Source organism: Phascolarctos cinereus, unplaced genomic scaffold, assembly GCF_003287225.1.
Source record: "Phascolarctos cinereus isolate Bilbo 61053 unplaced genomic scaffold, phaCin_HiC Scaffold_5;HRSCAF=322, whole genome shotgun sequence".
NCBI lineage: Eukaryota > Metazoa > Chordata > Mammalia > Diprotodontia > Phascolarctidae > Phascolarctos > Phascolarctos cinereus.
The window spans coordinates 298,574,915-298,595,483 of record NW_027555958.1 but is presented as its reverse complement, the minus strand read 5'-3'; the positions used below and the strand labels follow the sequence as shown (position 1 = coordinate 298,595,483).

Here is a 20,569-nt window from a genome sequence, read left to right as displayed (position 1 = left end):
AAGAGAACTCCGTTTTCTCAAAAGCTTTTTGTCTTAACGCTATGTCAATCAATATAAGCATTTATTAAGTTACTACTACTACTACTACTACTACTACTACTACTACTACTACTACTACTACTACTACTACTACGTTTATATGCCCTGAGGATACAAAAGAAAGACGAAGGGCAATCCCTGTCCTCAGGGAGCTGAAGGTCTAACGGGGGAAACAACTTATATACAACTATGTACCTGTCAAGTCAACAAGAATTTAAGTGCCTTCCACAGCCAGGCACAGGAAAGGCAAAAGACAGCATCTGCTCTCTAGGAGTTCTCCTGAGATAGACAACATGCAAACTATGTACAAAAACTACAGACTGCATCAACTGGAGATAATCTATAGGGTGACAGCGGAGATGGGAAACTGAATTCCAGTTATTCAACCTCAAGTTTTTTTCTTAAACGCATAAACTTGCATTTGTTAAAAAAAAAATCCAGAACCTGAGAACGGACGTTCCCACTCTGGCAGAAGGGCGTTCGATGCCACCTGTGCCCCACCCCCTTTCTTTTACAGAATAGCGGGTAATAACAACACCGGCTAAAGTAGCTAAAGCTCTGCCCCTCCTCCCCCAGAGCCCAGGGGCTACAGGGGGCCCTTCCCATGGGCCCCCCAGCAACTAGTTGGAGCGAAGCGCCCTCCGCCCGCCGCTGCCCCACGTGCGGGGGGGCCCGACCACCACACCGACCGTTTCCGGCTCGGGATTCGCCTGCGCCGCGCGCGCTCCACGAGCCCCGCCCCCTCTCGGGGTCTGCGCGCGGGAATGAACCGAGGGCTGCGGGAGCAATGGGGGAGGGGGAGAGGGGGTGTCTCCCGCGCGCCGGGCTCCTAACGGCTCCATTCCCATCAGCCGAGCGCCTTCCCCGCCCCCTGCCGCCCCCCGGTCCCCCAGTGTCACCAGGCACATACTCTCATATACACACTCTCACACACACAAACACACACATATACACACACCCCTCCCTCCTTACCTCAGAGCAGCGTCGACTCAACCCGGGGGAATCGGTGTCGCGCCGCTAGCGCGTCGCAGGAGGCTGAGGACGGCGAGGAGGAGGGTGAGCTGTCTAAGCCAGGAAGAGCGGCGGCCGCGGCTAGAGCCTGGTGCCCCTCCTCACCTAAGCTAGGCTAAGCGAAGCTCCCCCGGGCCCAACCAATCGTCCCAGGTCCGCGGAACAAAAGAGCCCCGTACTCAGCTCTGCCCGCCGCGCGCAACGCGCAGGCGCCGCGACCCAACGCGGGGCAGTGTGGAACTTGAAGTCCCTCCCAGACTACAACCCCCAGTGTACAGCGAGGGAAGAAACGTGGTGACGTCACCCGACGAAGCTCCAAAATCTGGGTAGCGGCTCCAGGGACTAGTAGTGTCTGATTGGATTGTGGCACGTGTAATCAACTCATCTAGCAACAAGCATTTATTAAGCGTCTAGAAACCGGGCAGGTTGCTAGGGATACAGAGAGACAAGTGAAACAGTCCTTTCCCTCACGACGACACAGAAGCACATTCTAAGCACATATGCCTTTGAACCAGTCTTGTGAATTCAAACGTTTTGGCAGTACTCTGTAATTTCTAAATTAAGATTTATACTAATTACAGTACTTATTATAAATTAAGAGATATTATACTATTATAAACTAAGATGCGTATTTATTAAGATACAAATCTAAGAGAGTTGTCTGGAATGTTATAAGGTCAAGTAACTTGCCTCGGGGGTCAAAAGTAGTACCTAAACCTAGGTCTTCCTGATTTAGCGACCTGCTCGCTCCCTACTTAGCCTCACTGCCTCCCCAGAGTCAAAAATGTAAACAAAGTAACCAAAAGGTAATTAGGTAACCACAAGATAATTTAGGGCGCAAGGCACTAGCAATTGAACGGGATCAGGAATGGCCTCAAATAGTGAGGGTTGAGCTGACTTTCTCTGCAACTGAGTTTCAGAGTTTCTTTTGAACGAAACTGGAAACTCTTTCGAGTCTCAAAGTTGAACAGGGAGCTCATTCCTAGGAAAGGGGAGGGAGGACGAGGGAGAAGATGGAATGTCCTAGATGAAGAACAAGAAATCCAATTTGGTGAGTGTAGAATTCAAGAGGAGTGGCAGGTGATGTGTAGTAAGTTTGGTAAAGTAGATGGGAGCCTGGTTGTAAAGGGCTTTAAATGTCAAATCGGAGAGTTTGTAGTGGATAAGGTACTCGACTTGAAGTCAATTAGGATTTACAGCTCTGCAATCTAGGCAGGCAGAGAATGGTGCATTAAATGTTACTGGATAATCCTTTTATCTTTGATTGATAAATCATTGAACTTAAAGCCCATGGAACATCAAAGCTCTTTTTTTTCCCCTCTGTTCCTCACAAGTATATCTTTTCCTTTAGTCTTTCTTCCTTTTCTTCCCCCATCCAAGGCTAACCTGTGTTTTTGATCCCTCTTTCTTCCTCCCCTCCTTAGATATTGATCCCTCAATTACTCCTGCTTCTTACATATTGCTCCCAACATTCACTCTGAGATCTATCCAGACTTGTTTTCTGGCTGTTCCTTACCCATGACTTTCCTTCTCTTGATTGTACCTTGACAGCACTGGCTGTCTCCCATGGGTGGAATTCACTGCCTCCTTTCAGAATCCATTTCCTTTAAGATTTAGCTCAAGTTCCACCTTCTACATGAAGCCTTCCCTGATTTCTGCTGCAGCTAGTATACTCCCTTCCCAAGCTACCTTGTAATTACTTTTTATATATTATATGTATTACATACTTAAATGTAAATGTCTCCCCTTTGGAATGTGAGCTTCTTGAGAGCAAGGATTGTTTCATTTTTGTCTTTGCATCCCTAGTATTTAGTATAGTGTGAGGCACATAATAAGTGCTTAGTAAATGCTTATTAATTAATTGATTCTTCTCAAATCTTCTTTTCATTTTGCTTATTTCCTATTATCAACAAGTATGCATAGATATTCAACTTACCCTTCCCCTCAAAGCTCCCCCCGCCCCGCAAAAAATCTAAAAGAACCCTTTCCTTTGACCCTGCTTTGCCTGTAGGATCTATTATGCTGTTGCCTTCTTCTTTTAATGCCATCATAGGCTCTTAGAGTTGGAAGAAAACTTGTAAATCATCTAATCCAATCTCCCACCCATTTAGAAATCTCTTCCATAAGATTCCTGACAGCTTGTCATCCAAGGCTCTGCTTGAACAGAAACCCCAAATCACAGGCTTCCTTCTTCTCTACCTCCAAGTCATCTCTTTCAAACTATAAACATCTCCAGTTCTTTCACTCATTCATGTGAGAGGCAGCATGATTTCATGGCAAGAATATTGAACTAAGTCAGGAAAATGGGCAATCCTATCCTTATTTAGGTCAGAAACAGTGACCTTGTGGAGGCAGACTTTCCACAAACCCTTCATTTCCCCCAAATCCAGGAGGAGTTCAATCAGCTCACCGTTAGAATTGGTGTGCAGCTCCTCTGAGGGTAAACCATTTTTTATCTCCACCCACTACAATCAGTTTGGTCTGAGACCAAGCCTCATCCTATCCAACTCTCCTGCCTCCAGCCCTGGACCAGAACTCCAGGGTGACAGCAGCATATATATCTTGTTATGTTCTCTTGCTTAGGGAATCATAATCAAATCAACCATACCATTGTCACACCCTTTCCAGTAGTGGTAGACATATCCTATGACTTTACTCAGAATCTCTGTAATTCAGAGTACAGGCTGCCTAGCTTACATGGTAAGCTCCCTACTTATATGCTAGGAACAGGGCCAGCAGGATCAAGAGAAGAGTGGTGGGTTTTTTTGGCAGGATGGCTGGGGTGGGGGTGGTTTGAGATAAATTAATCAACAATCATTTTAAAATTTTTAAAAATTTCTTTACAATTAACAAGAATTCATTTTCTCTTGCTTTCATCTCCACCCCAATGGGAAAAAAAGGACAAAAATCCTTGTAACAAATATGCAAAACAAATTCTTTCACTGACCATGTCCCAAAACACGTATCTTATTCAGCATCTTGAGTCTATCCCCTCTCTGTCAGATGGTGGGTAGTATGATTCATGATTGTGCCTCAGGAAATGTAATTGGTCCTTGCATTGCTCAGGGTTCTTAAGTATTTCAAAGTTGTTTGCCTTTACTGTATTGTCATTGTATACAGTCTTCTGGTTCTGCTCCCTTGACTCTTCATCTATTCATGTAAGTCTTCTCAAATTTCTCTGAAGCAATCCCCTTCATCATTTCTTATAGCATGAGAGTATTTTATTATACTCCTATACCATGATTTGTTTGCCACTTAATTTATAGTTGAAGTTAATGATGGTTACCCCTAAATTTCCAGTTCTTTGTTAACACGAAAAATGGTACTGATAATATTTTTGTATATAAGGTCCTTTTTCTCTTTCTATGATCTTTTGTGAGATCTAGGTGTGATAGTGGTATTGTTGGCAGAAAGGATACACACAGTTTCATAATTTTGGGGGCAGAGTTCCAAATCAACAAGTATTTATTTAGTGCCCAGTTGCCAAGTGCTGTATGGAAAGAATTCTGTATATTCTTTGGTCACCACTCCTCCCTACTTCATCCCCAGTTTCTATCAGCCCTGATACTACTGTTTTCCCCTTTTCATATTCATTATACCTTCTGGAACTGCCTTTCTTTTGTAAAGCTGTCCTTTGTATTAGACTTCTTCCTTTCATACTCCTTTCATTTCCTGAAATTCATGAAAATGTGGCTCTCCCCAGAAGGCACTACACCTCTGGGCACTTTCCCTCATCTCCCCTATCATTGCCCATCATACTGAACTAAGACAGAAAATCAGGCAATTCTATCCTTGTCATTTATGAGCTGTGCTGATGGCACTTCCCTGGCAGAAGCAGTGATTTTTCAGACAGATTTCCATAGACCCTTCCTCCCTCCTCCTTCCAAATCCAGGAGGAGTTTTTCACTCACCTTTGGAACTGTCTCTGGGGCAATACTTCCCTAAGTGTCAGTTGGATTCAACATGCTTCGTGCTCCTCATTGCCACTTCTATACCTCCTCCACTCCTACCACCTCCTCCATGTCACTCAGCCAAGTTTCATCCACAGAGCTTCATTTCCATCTGGACAGATCACTGACCCCTACTTTGAACTCATGTCCCTCCCTTGAAACACTTGATCTTTAACCAACTGAATTTTACACTGTATCCTACCTTTGAATCCTTCACCCCATAGTCCAATGAGTGCTAATTCCTTTCTTCCCACCCCTGGGTTACTCCCACCATCTGCTTTCTCTAATCCTGCTCCCTTGCCACAAAATGTTGCTACAGGAAGTCACATAACCTGTGCTAACTGGGTGCAGAACAAATTTAGGTTATCCAGATTCAATTGGGCCCTCGCTGCTGCCTGCCAATCTCTGCTTTTCACCAGTTAATTCTCTTATAAAATTCCCCAAAGTTGCTGTTTCAAAACCCCTACACCACCTCTCGCCCCTTGCTGTCAGCAGAGGGCCTTGCCTTAGCTCACTAAGGAGTCTGTATAGAATCCTACTTGTTCCCTTGATCCCATACCCTCCCTTCTCTTTTGGGAGATGCCCTTTTAATTTTCTTTACAACCTGGTTCTTTCCTGCCTTTCCAGTCATCTCACCCATTATTCCCCTTCTAGCCCTCTATTGTCTACTCACATCTTCCTCTTAGAATCACTGGCTTCCTTCAAGACTCAACTCCACTGTCACCTTCATTAGGAGGCTTTTCCTAGTTCCTAGCTCCCTGCCCCCCATTGAGGCCTTCCACTTCTAAAGTTAACTTTAATCTACTCTGTTTGCATCTTGTAGGTGGATATGTTGTCTCCTGTATTAGAACGTAAGATCCTTGAGGGCACAGTAGATGTTTGTTTATTATGTCGGTTGCTTTTGCTGAACTCCTTTTTTTTTCTTTTAAAATTTTTGTTAGAAGGATTGGGGAGGGGAGGGGAGAGTAATATATTCATAAATGAAGATGATATAAAAGCAAAAGAAAACAATAAAAATATGATTTTTAAAAGTCGACATCTTTCTTTTAGATTAGGAGCCTATCATCTAGTTATTTTTTCTTTAAATTTTGATATTTGCATTAATACTAACTAATTAGTTTCCTGTCTAATCCTATGTATTTTATTTTATGCATTTATAAGCATTATTTTGAGAAAGATCCTTATCTTTATCAGGTGGCCAAAGGGGCCTGTGATATAAAAGAAGGTCAGAAGCCCTGTTCTATATCCTCTTATCCCTGGGTTTTTTAGGATACTTTTCTGTTGTGCCTCTGTTCTTACTGTTTTCTCTGAAGAATTATCATCTATATTCAATCCCCTAGGAGCAGGAATCGCACAAGGTTCTGTCCTGGACCTTCTCCTTTTTCTTCGGGGGGGGGGCTCCTCAGTTCCCATGGATGATTCTTGTATCTAACATTTCCACATTACCAGTTGCCTGCTGGACAGCTCCCTTCCGATATTCCATAGGTATCTCAAAGGTAACATGATCAAAACAAAACTCATGTTTTGCTCTAAATCCAACCCTTTCTTCTAACTTTCTATTTCTGTCAAAGAGCTCAAGTTCTTCCAGTCACACTAGATTGTAACCTAGAAGTCATCCTCAGCTTTCCACTGTCATTCACTGTCCCCCGTATTCGGTTGCTAAGTATTGTTGATTTTTTACCTCCTCAGCATCTCTAAAATCTATCCAATTTTTCCACTCATACCTCACCCACCCTAACTCAGACCTTCACAGTCTCTTAGCTGCACTATTGCCATAGCCTCCTAATTGTTCTCCCAGTGTCTACTCCTCTACACTCCATTCTCTACACAGCTGCCAAAATGATTGATATTCCTAAAAGCCCAGGTGTGACTATGTCAGTCTTTCTGTTCAAGAAATTCCAGGGGTTTTCTATAGCCACTAGGATATCAGCATTTAAAGCTCTTCACAACCTGGTTACATCCTACCCTTTTTTTTTTCAACTACTCTTTTATGTAGATTTTTTTGGAGGGGGTGAGGCAATCAGGGTTAAATGACTTGCCCAGGGTCACACAGCTAGGAAGTGTCAAGTGTCTGAGGCTGGATTTGAACTCAGGTCCTGTGCTCTATTCATTACGCCACCCAGCCCCCCCTTCAACAACTCTTTTAACAAGCTTTTTAAAAGTACCTACCATGTGCCAAGCAAATTGCTAGGTGTTGGGGAAGCAAAGACAAAAATAAAATTGTCCTTGCCCTGAAGAAGCTTACTTCTATTGAAGGAAAAACAAGTACACAGAAAATTTCATATAAAATGTATTGGAGGCAATGTCTGAAGGGGTGATACTAGCTATTAGGGGGATCAAGACAGGCTTTCTTTAGGAGGCAGATCTTGAACTCAACTGTGGAGGAATCTAGGAATTCTGTGAGGCTGAGGAGAAGATGAAATGCTATCCAAGCAGGGAGAACAGCCTTTGCAACCTTGGAGATCAGAGAGGGAATGCCATATGTGTGGAACAGCTCACAGGTCAGTTTGGATAGAGTGTGTGAACAGGGGTAATGCACAACAAGCCTGGAAAGGTAAGCTGGAGCCAACTTGTGAAGAGCTTTGAAAGTTGTACAGAGAAAGTAACAACAATATTATAAGACGATCAGCTGTGAATGACTTAGGTACTCTCAGCAATACAGTGATTCAAGACAGAAGGACTTGCTATCCACCTCCAGAGAAAGAACTTAATGGCCTCTGAATATAAATAATACAGATTGAAGTACACTATTTTTACATTCTTTATTTTTCTTGAGTTTTTTTAATCTATGTTTTCTTTCACAATATGACTAATATAGAAATGTTTTGCATTTGCAACCTATATCGAACTGCTTACCTTCTTAATGAGCAGGGATGGGGAAGAAGGAAGAGAGAGAATTTGGAAGTCAAAGTTTTAAAAACGAATGTTAAAAATTGTTTTTACATGTAACTGGGGAAAATTAAAATTCTAAATAAATTCCTAAAAAAAAAGTTGTACAGAGGAGTTTTTATTTTATCTAAAACGTAATAGACAGTACCAGATCTTAAACTATATTATAGGGCAGTAATTATCAAAACTATCTGTTACTGGCTAAGAAATAGAAAGATCAGTGGAAAAGAGTAGACATACAATACACAATAGCAAGTGTTTATAGTAACCTTGTGTTTGACACATGTAAAGATTTAAGCTTTGTGGATAAGAATTCATTATTTGATAAAAATTGTTGAGAAAGCTGGAAAGCAGTCTGGTAGAAATTAGGCATAGACCAATATCTTACATCATTTGCCAAAATAAGGTCAAAATGGATATGTGACCTAGATATAAAAGGAGAGATCACAAGAAAATTAGAACAGGGAACATATTACCTATCAGACTTATGGATAGGAGAACAATTTATGAATACACAAAAGATAAAGAGCATTGTGAGGTATAAAATGGATAATTTTAATTACATTAAATTAATAAGGTTTTGTACAAATAAAACCAATGTAGCCAAGATTAGAAGGAAAGCAGAAAATTGGGGGGGGGGAATTTTATAGACAGTTCCTCAAATAAAGGTCTTATATCTCAAATACATAAAGAACTTTGTCAAATTTATAAAACTACAAATCATTCCCCAATTGATAAATGCGCAAAGGATATGAACAGTCAGTTTTTGATGAAGAAATCAAAACCATATGTAGTCATATGAAAAAATGCTTTAAATCATTATTGATTAGAGAAATGCAAATTAAACAACTTTGAGATATCATTTTATACCTCTTAGATTGGCTAAAATGACAAGCAGAAAGCAGCAAATGTTGGAGGGGATATGGAAAAACTGGGACACTAATTTTCTGTTGGTGGAACTGTGAACTGATCTAACCATTTTGGAAAGCAATCTGGAATCACACCCAAAGAGTTATAAAACTGTGTATATCCTTTAACCCAGCAGTGTCACTATTAGGTCTGTTTCCAAAGATGATTAGGGAAAAAGGAAAAGAACTTATATGTCCTAAAATATTTATAACAGCTCTCTTGGTGGTGGCAAAGAACTGGAAATTGAGGGGATGCCCATCAATTGGAGAATGACTAAACAAATTGTGGTGTATGATTGTGATGGAATACTACTGTGCTGCAAGAAATGATGAGCTGACTGATTTTAGAAAAAACGTGGAAAGACTTGCATGAAACAATGAAGAGTGAAACGAGTAGAACGAAGAGAATGTTGGACACAGTATCAGCAATATTGGTCTAAGAATAACTTTGAAGGACTAAGTCATTTTGAGTACTATAAATACTCAAAGCAACTACAAAGCACCAATGAAAGAAGATGCTATCTACCTCCAGAGAAAGAATTGATAAATAGAAGTATGTATAGTATAGTTTTACATATGTGTGTATGTGTGTGTGTGTGTCTAATTGTAACCTTCTCTAGCATGGGGTGGGGAGGGAGGGAGAGAGAAAAAAAGTATACAGCAGAGAACAAAAGAAAAACTTAGAAGAAAACAGAAAAACAAGGTAGCTTTGAAAATACGTCGTATTTATTACACAATTTATCAAAAAAAGTAAAAAGTGTGAAATGGAAATTCATGGCTTTCTATTGAATCCTCTTTTATGTTGTGCTGTGTACATAGAAATGTTCTTTTTTTGTCTTTAAGTTTAAAATGAATAATTTTTTTTTAAAAAAGGTAATAGGGTGCTAGAGTAGGAAAGTAATATGGTCAGACTACCTGTGCATTAGGAGTATCAATTTGGTATTTGTGAGGAGGGTGACTTACAGATGAGAAGAGACTGGAAGTGGGAAGATTGATGAGAAGGATATTTTTGTAGTCTGGGTAAGAGGTGACTAGGGGTCTAAACTAGGGTGGTGACTGAGGGCCTGCACCAGGGTGATGGCAGTGTCAGAAGGGGGAAGGGGTGGGAATTGGGAATTTGACAAGGCCCCCATCTAAATAATCCATTTCTATTCTATAGTATAATCAGACTTTCCCTCTTCCACTTAATACAAATTTTATTGTTTTGAGATTTGAGGAACTAGGACCAGTTCCCAGTCCAAATGGGGAAGTATCGATCTCTCCTAGTTGAAGGTCCTCATTTGGAGGCTTCCTATTTTCTTATTTTCAATGTACTAGAGTCAGTAAAAAGTCATGAACACCCCTGGAACATCCAGCAGAAACACCTCCAAGGCAAATCTTACAGATCAATCTACTTCCCTATTTCGGTAAATGCTATGAATGTGTATTAATATTATAAATATGTATCACTCTCATGAATATGTATTTTGATTAGTTCCTCCTTTTTGCGCTATAATAATGCTCTGTATTTTTCCATGAGAGGACTTTGGTTTCTGAGAAGCCATTTTTTTGTTTTGTTTTGTTCAGTTGTTAAGTTGTGTCTGACTCTTCATGATCCCATGGACCATACTATCCGTGGTGTTTTCTTGGCAAAGATACTAGATTGGTTTGCCATTTCCTTCTCCAGGCAAACAGGTTAAATGACTTGCCCAGGGTCACACAGCTAGATAGTATCTCAAGCTGGATTTGCACTCAGGCCTTCCTGACTCCAGGCCCAATACTCTATCCACTGACCCACCTAGTTTTCTACATAGAGAGGCCATAGACTCCATTTAATAGCAATTACTAGCCTTGCTAATAAACTAATTGTGCTTGGAACTCTATCTTTCTCAGTCATCACTGATTTCCAGATCTGACATGGGTTTACATATAAGAGATGTTACAAAGGTAGAAATAACAAGGCTTGGCAATTGATTGGATATAGGGCAGGAGTGGGGAACTTGCAGGATGTGTTCTGTGAAGTTTGGATTCAGTCAAAGAGCCACCCTTGAGGACTTAGAGGGCCCCATGGGGCCTTGAGGCCGCAGGTTTCCCACCCCTGATGTAGGGAATGCTAGAGAGAAGTGTCGAGGATGACTCCTGGTTTGCAAGCCAGGGAGGATGACGGTACCCTAGACAGTAATAGAGAAGTTTGGAAGTGTGTGTGTGGGGGTGGATTTTTATAATAAGTTGAGTTTTTGATATGTTGATTTTAAGCTGTGTATAGGACATCTAGTCTGAGATGTCCAATAGGCGGTTAGAGGTGTGAGAGTGGAGGCCAGCAGATAATTAGTACTGGACAAATAGATCAATCTGACAATTGAATCCACGGGAGCTAGAGAGATCACCAAGTGAAATAATGTAGAAGAAGAAGAAGAAAAGATGGCCCAGGACTGAGCTTTGGAAGATTTGGAGCCAGGAAGACCAGAGTTCAAATACAGACTCAGACACTTGATAATTTTGTTACTCTGGAAAAGGCACTTAACGTCTCTCAGCCTCAGTTTCCTCAACTGTAAAATAGGGACAATATTAGGACCTATTGTGAGCTAGGTAGGCTTGTTGTGAGGATCAAATGAGATAATTATGTAAAGCACTTTGTAAGTTTTAAAGCATTATATAAAAGCTTGCTCTTATTTTTAACCAAAAAAAAAATGAGAAGAGATATAGGATGATAATTAAGTGGAGACGGAAGGATGAAGTGTGGGTTCTTTGAGAATGAGGGAGACATGAGCATATTTGTAGGTAGTAGAGAAGAAGCCAGTGGAGAGAGAAAGATTGAAGATTATTGCGGGAGTGGGGATGACAGAATGGGCAATTTGTTAGAGAAGATGGGATGAAATGGGACCACTCTGATGTGTAGTACAAGAAGAACCACCTCATTATGTGATACAGGGGTGAAGGAAAAAAAAGTGGTGGAAGGTATCTGAGTGATACAATGGGAGAAGAGGGACCTCTCAATGAATGACCTCATTTTTTTTTTTAGTGATTATTTGACAATGTTCTCAGCTAAGAAGTAGAGGAAGGGAGAATCATGAGAGGTTTGAAGAGGGATGAAAAGAGGGTTGGAAGAGCAACAGTGGTGAATGGGATAGTGAGTCAACAGAGACTATATAACATGAACTTGGAGGCAACCCAATCAGCAGGGTTTCATGATTTTCTCCATCTTCATTCAGCAGTATGTGAGTAGGAACAAAGGTAGCACATGCTGGGAGTAATTCAAGGTTGAGGCTGAGAAAGACCTTCCTTTTTTTTTTTCTTTTACCCACTTTCCTAAAGGGAAAAATGTCTAGAAAACATTTTAAGATGGAAAAACATTATTTTTTAGTATTTCTAGGAAAATTAAAAAAGAGACTTTTTTTTTAACATGCATTCACAATTTGCACAGGCCTTGTAGGCCCTCCTTTCTCAACTTGCTTTTGGAAACCCTAGCCTGATATAAGTATCAGTTCAAGGGCCCCTCCTTCAGCAGCTTTCTTTTGATTCCCCTAGTTATCTCCCCACCTTCCTGCCCTCTTGCCTCCCACCCAAAACCCTTTTCATTTATTTTGTATGTCTCCGGTATTTAATTATCTAAGAATCTATTTTATCTGTTCCCAGTAGAATGTAGGCTCGTCCAGGACAGGGTCTGCCTCACTTCTGTGCACACAGTAGATATCCTGTATCTAGCACAATGCCTGCACATAGTAGGTACTTATAAAATGCTTGTTGTTTGATTCTGGGCAAGTGACAACTTCTCTAAACCTTCTCATGTATAAAATGAAGGTATCTCACGTATAAATTGTAATTAAAAATCACTGCCCTGCTTATCTTAGAGAATTCTTATGAGAACAAAATGGGAGAATTCGTATGAAAGCCCCTTTAGACCATGACACAATAAACGTAAGATGTCATTATGACAATTTCTAGAACTATCACTTTCCTAGACAGCCTTCATCCATAGCAAACATTTAATTTGTCAAACATTTATTACATTCAAGGTGCCCTTAATTATCTCCAAAGTATTCTGTCTATAACTCCTTTGCATATAGTCTCCTCTATTAGACTGTGAACTACCTGAGAGCAGGGACTGTCTTTTTTTGGCCTTTCTTTGTATCCCCAGACCTTAGCAGAGTGCTGGCACACAGTAGGGCATTTTATAAATGTTTATTGACTGACTGTGCTTTGTATTGAGGATATGACATAGAACCTGATTTCAAAACACCTATGTTCCAGTAGAGTTCTTGCCTTGAGCTCCTGTTTGCCAGCATTCTTTCAAAATGTTGTACCCAGAATGGAACACAACACTACAGATGTTTGACCAGGGTGGAGTACAAAGGGGAATGTGCTTGTCTTGTAGGGAAGCGACTAGAGACAGACAGTGTGTAGTATGACTATTATCTCCCTTGCTTTTTAAATTTTTTCAGCAGCTATGCTGAATTGTTGACTCATAATAAACGTGTAATTTTTAAAAATTGCCTTAGCATTTAATACTATGCTCTGCACACAGTAAATATTTAATTAATATTTGTTGGGTTGAATTAATCAGTGAGTAGTCTGAACCATTTTTCATATAAACCATTTTTAAGCTAGATCTTCTCTAATTCTATATTTGTGGAAATGATCTTTTTTAACTTTATTTTTTATTAATTTATTTCAATTTATCAACAATTACTTCCACAAGCTTTTGAGTTTTAAATTTTTCTCCCCTTCCTTCCCCACAACAACATGCAATCTGATATAGGTTCTACATATACATTCCTATTAAATATATTTTCACATTGGTCATGTTGTAAGGAAATATTAGGACCGATAGAAGGAACCACAAGAAAAAGGAAACAAAACACAGCAGAAGAAAAAAAAATAGCAAATACTGTGCTTCGATCTGCATTCAAACTCCATAGTTCTTTCTTTGAATGTGGATAGCATGTTCTAGCATGAGGCCTTTGGAGATATCTTAGATCCTTGTGTTGCTGAGAAGAGCTAAGTCTATCAATATTAGTCATTGTACAACATGGCTGTTACTGTATACAGTGTTCTCCTTGTTCTGCTCACTTTACTCAGCATCAGACCATACAAGTCTTTCCAGGTTTTTCTGAAGTCTGCCTGCTCATCATTTCTTATAGCACAATAGTATTCCATTACACTCATAGACCACAACTTGTTTAGCCATTCCCCAATTGATGGACATCCCCTCAATTTCCAATTCTTGGCTACCACAAAAAGAGCTGCTATAAATATTTTTGTACATGTGGGTCCTTTACCCATTCGTATGATCTCTTTGGGATACAGCCCTATTTTTATAGCCCTTTGGGCATAGTTCCAAATTGCTCTCCAGAATGGTTGTATCATTTCACAATTCCACCAACAATGTATTAGTGTTCCAATTTTCCCACATCTTCTCCAATATTTATCTTTTTCTTGTGTTGTCAAATTGGCCAATCTGATAGGTGTGATGTGGTACCTCAGAGTTGTTTTGATTTGCATTTCTCAAAACTACTTGGTACTGGCTAAGAAATAGAGTGGTGAGTGGTAGATCAATGGGATAGGTTAAGTATGTAAGACATAGTAGTCCATGATTATAGTAATCTACTATTTGATAAACCCAAAGACCCTAGCTTCTGGGATAAGAACTCAGTCTTTGACAAAAACTGCTGGGAAAACTGGAAAAGAGTATGGCAAAAACTAAGCATAGACCAAAATCTCACACCATATACCAAAATAAAGTCAAAATGGATTCATGATTTAGATATAAAGGCTGATACTGTAAGCAAACTGGGAGAGCAAGGAATAGTTTACCTATCAGATTTATGTAGAACAGAAGAATTCATGACCAAGCAGGAGACAGAGAATGTTACAAAATGTAAAATGGATAACTTTGATCACATTAAATTGAAAAGTTTTTGCACAAAGCCAATGCAACCAAGATTAGAAGGAAAGGAGAAAATTGGGAAGGAATTTTTATGACCAGTGTCTCTGATAACAGCCTCATTTCTAAAATATACAGAGAATTAAGTCAAATTTATAAGAATACAAGTCATTCCTCAGTTGATAAATGGTCAAAGGATATGAACAGGCAGTTCTCAGATGAAGAAATTAAAGCCATCTATAGTCATATGAAAAAATGCTCTAAAGAACTATTGATTAGAGAAATGCAAATCAAAACAATTCTGAGGTACCATATCATACCTATCAGATTGGCCAACATGACAAAACAGGAAAATGACAAATGTTGGAGAGGATGTAGGACAATTGGAACACTAATGCTATCCAACCACTTTTTTTGACTTTAAAGGCATAATTTGATATATTTCCATATTACATTTCATCTTGTTAGTTTCTACCCATGTTACAGGCTACCAAGATGTTTGGGGTCCTAATTCTATCACTTATATAACCCGTTCCTTCTAACTTTGTGTTATCCATGAATTTGATAATCCTGATTTCTACATTGAATGAACCCATGCTAACTCCTAATGATCATTTTTTCCTTTATTAAGTGATTCACTAACCACATATGCTAGAATTTTGACAGAAATAAACATCAAGTTAATTGGTCTGTACTCAGATTGGTATGTGTTGTCATAGATTTGGAAGTTCCCCCCAGTGATGGAGATTGCACTCCATCCATGCCTGCCTATCTTGTGACTCTTGTTCATGTTCTTCTAAGTTCACCACTGGGGTCCATTCAATGTGCTGGAGGCCTTCCTTGCTTTCTGTTGACATCATGGAGCACATTGGTTGTCCGTCTGTCATCCTTTGTCATGTGACCCTGTCCATTTCCTCTTGTCATACAATCCCTTGATGACATCTCTTCTTTGTTGAAGCTTACCATTGGTTATACAGTGCAATCTGCTCTCACCCACCATTCCCCTCTCCATTTTCTTCAATGTGATATTAATTTTTAATTGTGTGGAGACTGTTGAACTCTACATCTCATTGCCATACAATAACAAGAGTAGAATATTGCAATTAAAAAGATGGGCTTTCGTTTTCAAAGGAAGCTGGGGGTCACTAAAGGAACTTCGTAATTTTCCCAAAGGTAATCCAGCCTGCTCTCCTCTTTTTTAACTCTGGGCCCAACTTGTTGTCTACCAGTATGGCCCATCCTAAATATAGATACTAATTGGTAGGCTAATAGATTGTCTTTCCAAATGCATGTAGTTATCTAGAAAATGGACATTCTTTATCCACTTGAGATACCATGCTTGTGGATGATCAGACCAAATTCCTTTGAATGATTATAGCTCTCTTCCAAAAAGTTTTGCAATGTTCTAAGATTTGATGCAATCAGCAAGTCATCCATAAGTAGGAACATTTGGAGATCCTCACCATCCTCAAGGAATCTCTTTTCAACTTGGACTCTTTGCAAAATCTCCTCCATCACAATAGAGAATATTATTGGCTAGTATATATTCTCTGTTTAATACTTCATCTGATATTTTTGATCACAGCATTATTTCTAAAATTATATCTTGTGAAAAATCTTAAATGATTTTAATGTATGGTTAGAAGCTACCTTATTGAAAAAGAACCAGTAGGTGTTATTTTGCTCAAACAATAAGCCTTTTCATGATCAACAAACAATAAATCCAATAGGATATATCTGTTAATCACAAAATATTAAAAATGTAATCTATTGCTGAACATTGCTTGCAAAAGTTTGCTTGTTCCCTACTGATACTCTCAGTTCATATATAAATGACTCACAAAGATTTTTATATAAATGGGAGAGCAGCAACATAGGTAGGTAGTTATTGTGGTTTTCTTGGTCACCTTTTTCCGTATCAGACACCTGGTAGATCAATCCCTCAAAGCCTTGACAATTATGTTACCTCTAAGTGAGGTGGTTGCACCATTCTTTGTGGAGAAAACAGTTTGTTATAATAATTTTTACAAATCTTTTCAATTTTTCTTATTGTCTATTTTCATATTTAAATGCTCTTGGGATGACTTTCCTTAGATGCCTTGCCAAACTTTCTTTACACTGGTTTTAACCTCTATTGCTTCTCTCAACTTTATGAGGTAATACTGCTAATAATTGTCCATCATCCTTATTCATAATAGTTTACAGGCAAGTTTACGTTCTAAATCCAGTGTTACCTTTGGCAGCCACCTCTCTCTGGCACGTTAGTCATATGTTTGACAACTACGGTACTTTTGGTTTTTTATTTTTATTTTTTTGGCATTTTGGTGAGGCAATTGGGGTTAAGTGACTTGCCCAGGGTCCCACAGCTGGGTTGTTTTTTTTAATATCCTTGTTATGGCAATTAATTTACATTGGTTAAACTCCTGCAAAAAATGATAATTGGTTTTGATATTTCCATTATCCATTTGTCATTTTTGATTGTCAACTGTTTAAATCTTTGATGATTTGTTTCAATTGTATACTGCATATTTTTCTTTATTTTTCTTCTTGCTTTTTACTAATTTTGATCTTAGCTCCGTGTCATCAATAGTTTGATTGTGCACCGCCAGCTGATTGATTCAAGAATAGCTCACGCATCAATAACAAGACTTTTCCTGTCTGCTAAAATAAAACTTTTTTTGGGTGCGGGGGTTGTGATGTTATTTGGAGTTTGCTTTGTCCAGCATCTCCTAATTCTTTTCCTGAATGAATGTAAAAGCATTTATTAAGGGCTTATCATGCACTTATCATTGAACTACAGGCTAGGGGAAGAGAGAGAAAGAGAGCTTGTTCATTAAGTGCTTATTATGTGCTAGGCACTATACTAAGTGCTGAGAATATAAATACATGCCAAAAAAACATTCCTTATCCTCAAAGACAGGGGTGGGGAACCTGTGGCCTTGAGGCCACATGTGGCCTGCTCAAAGAGCTTACATCCTAATAGATAATCTAGGCGCTTACATTCTAATGGGTAGACAACACATATAGGTGGACTTAACTGCAAGTCAATTAAAAAGGCCCTATAGTCCCTGGTACTCAGCAACAAACAGATGGTAATGCATTTTTTTAAATATTATTTCCATTGATAAACCATATCCATTTCTGATGTTGGACCACTCAATGATGTCTAGGACTTTGGTGAAAAAAACCTTCTTTTCTGGGTGTTCAATAGCTATAGAGGCTAAGGCAGTGATGGTTGTAGGGCCTGCAAAAGCATTTGTTCGGTTGTATCTCCACAAAGGTTATTCTCCTGGATGAAAACTGACTATGGGGCTTTGCTGGAAGGAAGACCAGTGGTGTCAAACTCAAATAGAAACTGAAGCCACTAACTTGTACATAAGGATCCCTGTGGGTCACATATTGACTTAGAAAACCACATATTAACATTATCTATGTCTTATTGTATTTTTATTTATTTTTTAAAATGTTTCTCAAATATATTTTAATCTGATTCAAGCTGTGCAGTACTGAGTGTTGTGGGCCCCATGTGGTCCAAGGGCTACATTTCACACGTGGTCTGGAGGGTGTTCCTTAATCAACTACCTTTAATGACAGCTCCTCAACAAGGCAGCCTCTCCCCTCCCCTCTTTTCCCCTCTCCTTCCCTTCCCTACCTCTCCTCTCCTTTCCTCTCCTCTCTCCAAATGGGGTATCATGCCCTTACTTGAGGGAGGGTGCTCTGCCCAAAGGAAGGTAAGTTTTGATGGCTGAAACATACCTTCATATCTTGGTGTTTACTGGCTGCACTACTTTCTGAAAGACCATGCCTTTCTTTATTAAGGACTGGACAATAGGTCCCTGCCCAAGCACCACTTAATGGTTACTTTTTAGACCCAGATGGCTCAGAGGGAATGTAAATAGTAATTCTTTCTCTTTTGGCCCGAAACTCTGAGGGTCTTCCCCTCCCAGTTTGATTTTTATTATTATTATTTTATTATTGTTATTAAAGGGGCCATTCAGGCTCACTTCTTATACAGCCCTAATCACTGAAGAGGTGTTTGCCTCAGTCAGTTTAAGTGAGAACCCGGAAAGACCTCAGCCTAAAAAGGCCATCTGGGCCATCTCCCATCATCTTGATCTATATCTTGCCACTGAACCCAGAAGGCTTTGGAGGAGAAAGTGAGGCTGGTGTCTTTGCACAGCCCTCTCTCACTTAAATCCAATTTATTTGCAAGTCATGTCATCATCTCCCTGATGTCATGGCAAAGGACAAAACACAACCACACACAGCACTGCCCATTTCCTGGGACTTGGGTTTGCCTAGCCGTCAAAGGTAGCAGGTTAGCGATTTGTGGTGATAATAGGATGGCATTTCCCTTATTCACAAGGTGTGCTTTCCTCAATCATTGCTTCAGAGACCAGGATGGAAGCAGGACCAGTAGAGGCAGAAGATGGCGGTGGGCATCTTTATTCCCAGTGCTCCTGGGCTCAGAATCCTGACGTCTCTTCATCAGAGTCTGTGGGGATGTGGCAGTAAAGGTAATGGCGGTGGTTGGACTTGCCTGGCTCATATTGCCTGTCTCTCCATCAGGGTGCCTTGCTGTAGCAAGTTGTAACTTGGCCGGTTTGTCTGCCTTAGGGGTATCGGTTGGTGGGGTATGACTGGCCCCTTTTCCATAGGGGTTGCTCCCTTGGATGCTGGCTGTATTGGCTGCCATTTTCTTGAGTTTAGCTGCCCATTGATAGCATTTGGTCAGTGGTTAGAGGTGACAGCCTCTTCTCCATAAGAAATGTTCCCCTTAATGATGACTGTTATATAATATAACATGATAAAAGGGCATAAAACTTTTTTTGGATGCTCCCATTCCTTCTTCATGAACCATGCTTCCCCACCTCCTGTTTTCCCATCCTCACCTTTTCCTGCCTTTGCACAGAGGTCATTGTGGCTTTGACCCTGCCCCAATCTCCAATTCTCTGTTATCTCTAACCCAGTGCAGCCCTCATTGTCTGCACCTGCCCCCCCCCTTGATTCCATCTAGACCCCTAGATGGCCCAGGTCCCTGGCATTTGCCTGGAACGCCCAACTCTTCTGGGTCCTTCTCTGTTACCTGCCAGTCACCCCAGACTACTTGGCCTTCCTTGATCACATCCAGATCTTCCCAGAGTCTTTCTGTATAAAAGGTCCATCTTTCCACCATTAAGGGGCTCAGATTCCTTAAGAGTCTGGACCTGTTGTATTCTCATTACAAAGGCTAAGATTCTTAAAATCTAGCCCACCTCAATTGTTATTGATGAGGATGGGATCTGAACCCATAAAAGGAAAAGCCCTGGACTTTCCCACATAGCCAAATCTCTGGCATTCCCTGAGGCTATAATCCTATCAACTGGCCTTTCTTTATCCCCCTATGCCCAGTTTCTCAATTCTTTGTTACCCTTAATTGAGCCTAGCCCTCTATTACCTATTAGACCTCCCATGGCCCCTGGTGATAATCATTTGAGATCAATTGAGCCCCAATAAGGGCCAAAAACCTGAATTAATCTTTTTCTCTCTGAGTGAACTAACAACACCTCTTCCCGTGTCAGCAAATTTCAGGACCGAATGGAGCTCACCAACATTCTTCCTGTTCGTCATCACTGAGCCCAGGATGTCTGGGACCAAACACTCTCTTGATTAATGAGACTTTTCCTTGTTTTGTATCCTATAGACGTATGTTATATAGAGGAAACACATATCCCGGATCTATAATTTTGATTGATACTTTGACATTCTTCTATTGTATTTACAATCTATGCAATTAGGTAACTTCTTTTTTTATGTTGTATGTTAGGAAACACATGGAGGCTATACCTTTTTTTTTGTAACACAGACATCCTGAGTCTGATCATTCTAAACTGTATAAAATCCCTCTCATTTTGCTTAATCTCCGAGTC

At 40.1% G+C, this 20,569-nt stretch overlaps 1 protein-coding gene across 3 annotated transcripts in view; it reads right to left on the bottom strand.

Moving 5' to 3' along the window:
* CBX1 (chromobox 1) overlaps positions 1 to 1,265 on the bottom strand; it is a 40,657-nt gene extending 39,392 nt beyond the window's left edge. For all 3 annotated transcript variants that reach the window (XM_078155999.1, XM_020997693.2, XM_020997695.2), the window contains exon 1: positions 1,012 to 1,265. The gene's annotated coding sequence lies outside the window, so the exon portion shown is untranslated. The remainder of the gene's footprint in view (positions 1 to 1,011) is intronic.
* Positions 1,266 to 20,569: the final 19,304 nt, after the last annotated feature.